This window comes from Humulus lupulus, chromosome 1, assembly GCF_963169125.1.
Source record: "Humulus lupulus chromosome 1, drHumLupu1.1, whole genome shotgun sequence".
Classification (NCBI taxonomy): Eukaryota; Viridiplantae; Streptophyta; class Magnoliopsida; order Rosales; family Cannabaceae; genus Humulus; species Humulus lupulus.
In genome coordinates this window covers 307,425,024-307,431,945 of record NC_084793.1, presented here as the reverse complement: position 1 = coordinate 307,431,945, position 6,922 = coordinate 307,425,024, and the positions used below count along the sequence as shown (strand labels likewise).

The 6,922-nt window shown below is 36.9% G+C and overlaps 2 non-coding genes across 2 annotated transcripts; one reads left to right on the top strand and one right to left on the bottom strand.

The window, feature by feature from the left end:
* The first annotated feature begins 1,306 nt into the window (after positions 1-1,306).
* On the top strand, positions 1,307-1,413 carry LOC133813714 (small nucleolar RNA R71). Its single transcript, XR_009884717.1, has one exon. It is a non-coding gene; the product is annotated as a small nucleolar RNA R71 (small nucleolar RNA).
* Positions 1,414-6,815: 5,402 nt separating this feature from the next.
* On the bottom strand, positions 6,816-6,922 carry LOC133813496 (small nucleolar RNA R71). The gene has a single exon (XR_009884505.1). It is a non-coding gene; the product is annotated as a small nucleolar RNA R71 (small nucleolar RNA).

The following is a 6,922-nucleotide window of genomic DNA, read 5'->3' as shown; positions in this document are numbered from 1 at the left end:
ACCAAGTCTTTTAAACACAGATAAGGGCATCAGATTGATACTTGCCCCCAGATCACATAAGGCGTGCTTGCATTCAAACTTGCCAATGGTGCAAGGTATGGTGAAACTCCCCGGATCTCTCAGCTTTTGGGGTAACTTCCTTTGTAAAATAGCGCTGCACTCTTCAGTGAGTGCTACAGTCTCATAGTCCTCCATTCTCCTTTTCTTTGACAAAATCTCCTTCATGAACTTAACATAACTGGGCATCTGCTCCAAGGCCTCAGCAAAAGGAATGTTTATGTGCAGCTTTTTAAACACCTCAAGAAACTTAGAAAACTGTTTATCAAGGGTAGTCTTTCTAAGCCTCTGAGGGTATGGAACTCTAACTGGCTGCTCAATGACAACTGGGGGACTCAGTTCTGACTTTTGATGGTCTTCAGTAACCCTTTCTGACTCAGACTGTGCACCCATCTATTTTTTCTGAACCACTGCCTGTGGAGGTCTAGGCTGCTCTGTTTGCTTCCCACTCCTCAGAGTAATTGCCTGAACTTGCTCCTTGGGGTTGACTTCAGTATTACTAGGCAAGTTTCCCTGGGGTCTGTTATTGAGCATATTGGCCAACTGCCCAACCTGTGTCTCAAGGTTTCGAATAGAGGATCTGGTCTCAGTCATAAATTGATTCTGTGTATTAGTAAGAGTCAACAGGGCAGCTTGCAGTTCATTAGGTCTCTCAGGTTGAGGCATTGATTGTTGAGGCCTAGGCTGCAGTGATGACAAAGCTTGATTCATAGGTGGCTGAGGCATGTTATTCTGAAACTGGCCCTGAAACTGAGGTTGTTGGCCTTGATTATTCTTCCACGAAAAATTTGGATGATTTCGCCACCCTGGATTGTAGTTGTTGGAGAATGGATTATTGAGTGGCCTCTGAAAATTTCCCACCGCCTAAACTTGAGCATGATCCATTGGGGTGTTATTCATACAGATAGGGCACTGATCGACAGAATGAGCACCACCACACATTTCACACCTCACTGCCATCTGAACCGCATTAGCTGATACACTGCTCTGTTGCAACTGCTTGGTCAAAGAGGCTACTTGCGCTATTAAAGCAGTAATTGCATCTAGCTCATGCACCCCAGCTATCTTTCTGACTCCTGATGATCTCTCCTCAGACCACTGATGGTTGTTTGTAGCCATGTCCTCCAACAGCTCATAAGCACCAGTTGCGCTATTGCTCATAAAAATGCCACCCGCTGCAGCATCAATAATGGTTCTGGTTGTCGGACATAAACCATTGTAGAAATTCTGTACTAGCATCCACTGTTCAATGCCATGATGAGGACATCTTCTCAGGAGTTCCTTAAACCTTTCCCACGCCTCATACAATGACTCTCCGTCATTCTGGCAAAAGTTATTTATCTCTCCCCTCAATTTAGCAGCCTTGGACGGAGGGAAGAATTTGGACAAAAATTTCTGAGCTAGATCTTGCCAGGTGACGATAGAGTTTGGCTGCAGAGAGTTCAGCCATGGGAAAAGCCTGAGCTTGATTGCGTCATCACTCACTCCATTATATCTGAAGGTCCCACATAACTCCAGAAAATTGGACAAATGGGTGTGAGGATCTTCAGAGGGTAACCCATTGAATTGCACAGAAGATTGCACCATTTGTAGAATAGCGGGCTTTATTTCAAAGTTGTTGGCCTCTACAGTTGGTGGGCGTATACTATTTTGTACTCCCGTCAGAGTGGGTAGCACATAATCTCGCAGGCTCCTCTCAGCATTGGGTTGAGCCTGAACCCCTCGTACAACTCCAGGAGTTTGAACATTCCTGCCATCCCCTTCATTCTGTGCCATCTTTACAGATTTATGGGCCTCTCTCTTCTTCTTTCTGATTTGATTGCAAGACTTCTCAATCTCAGGATTCAGAGGAACAAGTGTGTCCTTTCCTTTTCTGCCACGCATATACCAAAATTCACCTGAGATAGACAAATTAAGCAACTAAACAGATTAGAAACGAGAGAAATTAAAATCAAATTAGAATAAAAATTAATTAAACTGATATTGATAATTTTCAGTCCCCGGCAACGGCGCCAAAAACTTGATGCGATAATTTTGCTATGCAAGTGCACACAGTCGCAAATTCGTAATAAAATGGTAAAACCAAGTATCGTCCTCAAGGATTGATTTACCAATTACCAGTCAATTAATTTCTTGTTCTATTTGATGAATTAAAATTCTTGATTTTTGTAAAATACAGCAAAAGTAACAATAAAGTGCAGAAATAATAATCGAAAATTAAATGGAATAAAAACTAATAGTAAAATTTTTACTTTAATCACTGAAAAAACAATTAGGATATTCAATCTCATCAACTATCCTTCCTATTATTCCCTAATGCAAAATGTGAATTCTTCTTATTTTGACCTACTTCAATTAACAAGTTGAAACAGCAGCCTATAATCATACTATGAATTATAAACTCAACCTAGGTGACAATTTCCTATATTTCTATGGTAAATTGAACCACAAAGGTAGCATTAATTTCCACAACTTAATAACAGTTACACAATTAATTCAGATACTTTCGTTCTAAATCAAAATTATGTCCAATATAACCACAGCATAATTAAATCTCACTTCTCAGATTTTGACTTAAAAACATATATATATGACTAAAGATGGCCAATCAATAATCAGTCTATAAGAACAGGTTATAAGGAATTGAAGAAGATTGAAGAAGAGGAAATTAAAATTGCATTAGGTCATAACAGAAATTCAAGTGATTCAATTGAACATCCTAAACAGAAAATTAGTTCATAGTCTTAGTGCTAATCACAACAGAAATTAAAGATAACATCAGGAAGAAAAACATGTAAAAATACTCTAAGCTTGAGCCTTCAAAACCAGAACTTCTCCCTTCGTCCGTACGTCTCTTTTCCTTCTCCTTTGTGTCATTTAAAACCTAAGATTTCAGATTTTTAATGAGGCGGGCCGCAGCTCTACATACACTATGCCGCGGCCCGTATCCACATTCCTGGGCAAAAAGCCCTTTCCATGCCGCGGCTCTCTGAAGCCATGCCGCGGCCCGTACCAACGAATTCTGGGCAAAATGCCCATCTATGCCGCGGCCCTCCATAGCTATGCCGCGGCCCGAAGATGTCCTCAAAAACAATGCTTCTGTTTCTCCCCCTAGCCGCGGCTCTACTTTGCTCATGCCGTGGCTCTTAAGGAATTTTTCAATTCTTTAAGTTTTCATCCCAAAATTTCACCAACACTTCTAAATTGTGTTGAGAACCATTCTTTATCAAAATAAGAAGAAAAACTTGATTATTTCTTCCCTTTCTTTGGCATTTTCTTCCACATGCTCAATTCTTCCTGATATTCACAAAAACAAACAAACAAAACATAAACCCGCACTAATTGAAAGAAAAACGAAATAAAAGACTACTAAAAACATCACCAAAACATAATAAAAACTAGACTCATCAAACTCCCCCAAACTTAACCTTTACTCGCCCTCGAGTAAAGACCAAGTTAAACTAACAAAAAGAAACAAACACAAACGAACAAGCTAAACCATCATTACCATCTACACTGCTTTGCCAAAACTCATGAAATCTCAATTGCAATATTTATAACCAGAATTTCAGCTCAATTGCCTTAAAGTCCAACTTATACAATTCAAATAGGGAAATCAATAATTTATCATGAAAATGACTACAACACTTGGATTCTATCATATATGCTCAACTCATTCCAGACAATTCCACAAACCAACTCTACAATATGCTTGCATTACTTGACCTTCTCCACTAATGTCAACAACACATGTTTTGAAATCAAAAGGACTTTCACAGGTTATAGTGTTAGGCTTAGGTAAGGGTAGATGAAATTCTCATTTAGGCTCAGTCGTTACCATAAGCATAAAAAACCTTGAAACCCACCAAATTTCTCTTTACCACACCAAAAATCACCCGTTTATACAATTAGAGAGAGAGATTACAACACTTTTCATTATTTTTTTTTTTTTTTTTAGACTTATCACTTTTTTTTTTTTTTCAAATCACATTCCCCCAAACTTATTATTTTCTATATATATATATATGATCAAGGAGTGTGACAAAGTGATATTATTTTTTTCAAAGACTTCTCTCTCTCTCTTCTTTTTGTACAATCATACTATATTCCAATCATACCAACTTCTTACTATTTTTCCTTCTTCTTTCCCACAGATTATATGCTTATGATAACAAAAGGAAAGGAAAACAAAAATAAAGAAGTTAAGAAATTTAGGCTCAAGTAGTATGATCAAGAACAAAAACCAAGTTCAAGGCTCAAAAGGGTAATGATTAGTGCTCAAAAATATCATTTTTTTAGTCTTAAAAGTGTAAAATTAATTAAGTTTTAATTAATATTTTCATGGATTTATTGTCATATATTTTATATTTGAAAATATTAATTTTAATTTAATTTGTGTTTAATTTTCAGAAAATAAAATATATTTTTGACACAAAGAAAAAGAAAGGAGAAAGAAAGAATTAAAATTGAAAAATATGATAATAAAGTGGTATTTTTGAAGGAGAAATAGGCCCAAAATGGAGCCCAAACCCAAGTTTCAGCTGCTCCCTCTCGCTGCCACGTGTCAATCTTCCATTCGTCCACTCAAGCCGCCAGCCGCCAAGCCGCCAGCTTCCAGCCGCTGACGAAGCCGCCAAGCCGCCACCTGACGCCGCACCTGCCACGTCTGACACCGCCGCCTGACGCGCCTGCCATGTTTCCCCAAGACCCGACCACGACTGACGCCTCCAGCTGCCCAGCCAACTCGAGCACGACACCTGTCCCATGTCGTCAGAATCTGTCTCCCACGCGCCCGACAACTCCTGACGCGCCTGACACGATCTGACGCACGTCCCATCCCAGCAGCCACTCCACTTTCACCAGCTTTTTATGCCACTTTCCCACTATTTTTTTACACGGTTTTGCACGTTTTTGGGTCCTATTTACACTATAAATAGAGTACCAAATAGGGAAAAATATATCAGATTGTGCAAAGGAGAGTGTAGAGAGTATTGGAGAGAAAAACACTTACTTTTCCTATTTTTCTTTTACATTTTCTTGAGTGAAAACAATGCCTATTTTAGGCTAAATTTTCTTGTGGAAAGGCTAGAGTGGAGTTCATGTGTTACATTATATTTTTAATATATTGATTCTTTATTTTGTTCTTCATTTCTATATATTTGTTACAATTAAATTTATTTTCTTCTAATTTTTGTTCTAAATTTATTATTATCTTTTACATAAGTCTAGTCATGCTCTTCTTATGTAATTTAGGTTTTTAATTTAATTTAGAATATTTGTTATATTATATGCTTTTTACTGCATTCTGCCAATGGTATTTTGTCGCTCTAAAGTATATAATATGATAGGTTTTAAAATTAGAAGTTAGTATAATTTAATTAAAGAACATATTTTAAGGTGAGCTTTAATATATATATTTTCCAACTATAATTAATGGTGTAGAATTATAGTTGAGTATAATGAATCAATTTTATTAAAATATATATATGTTTGCATGAATGAAACTTATGTCTTCCATATTTTCTTTCTGATTCTAATCCTTCGATTTTATTCATTTAATGTTTATATTCTTTTTCAAATTCACATTTTTCCAAAGTTTATTATTTTTAATTTACTAATCTTTCTTTTAATTTTGTACTTTACCTCTCTGTGGATACGACATAGCCCGATTACTACTGCGACCGCTTAGAAATTTATTGGGCGATATCAATTTTTGGCGCCGTTGCCGGGGAGGTAATTCTACAATTAAAGGTTTGCCTAGTAAATTAATTTTTTTCTTTTCAATATAAAAAAAAAGTAGTGTAATTTTTAATTTCTCTTTTATTTTATTTTTCCTTAGTAGTTTTATTTATTTTATTTATTCATTTTTTTTTTAATTTTAAGTTTAGAATTTTTATTTTAGATTTAGGTTTTTTTTTCCGAAAAAAAAAGAGCATAAAATTTTAAATCATAAAATTAAAAAAAATCAAAAAAAAAAAATCAAACAAAGTATTGAGAACATTTGTGTAATCGTGGAAATTAGTAAAAACCAAACTTGTTCTGTCTTAGAAAAATTGGTTCTTAAATAAGGTCTGTGTTAGCGTTACCCTCCAATCTTTTCTAAGAACCTCGGGGAGTTCTAGAAAAGCTCTTGGGCCTAAAGTGGTACCTTGGCAGCCTTTCCGATTGGCCTGGGAACATTTTGGTGTATACTTATTACATTATTACACATTTGCGCTTATAATACTTACAAAAAAATATTTATGCCACGAAACAGAGACGCACTAGGGAGATTTGTGAGACAACAAGTAGAAACTTTAGAAAACTCTCCTAGTTCGTCGTTTTCTTCCATTCGTTCAAACACTCCTGATTCACCGAGACTTCCTGAACCACCCACGATGGCTCATCAAGATGAAGTCCAACCAAGAACGCTACAGGAATATTTACATCCTACGCGTACAGCCACACCTTCGTGCATAATGTATCCCAACAATATGCCAAATTTCGATTTCAAACCCGGCATGATTAACCTCTTACCAACCTTCCATGGGTTGGAAAATGAGAGTCCGTACGTGCATATACGGGAATTCGAAGAGGTGGTGGCTACATTCAACAACCGAGCTGATGTCACCAACATTGTGAGATTGAAATTCTTTCCTTTCTCACTCAAAGACAAAGCAAAAAGCTGGTTGTATTCCTTAAGGCCTAGATCTATCGGAACATGGGACGAAATGACAAAAGCATTCTTTGCCAAATATTTCCCGCCCCATAAGACTAGTAGCCTTAAGAGACAAATCTCTACCTTCATCCAGAAAGACCATGAAACTTTCCATCAGGTCTGGGAAAGGTTTAGAGATTTGATAAATCAATGCCCACATCATGGATA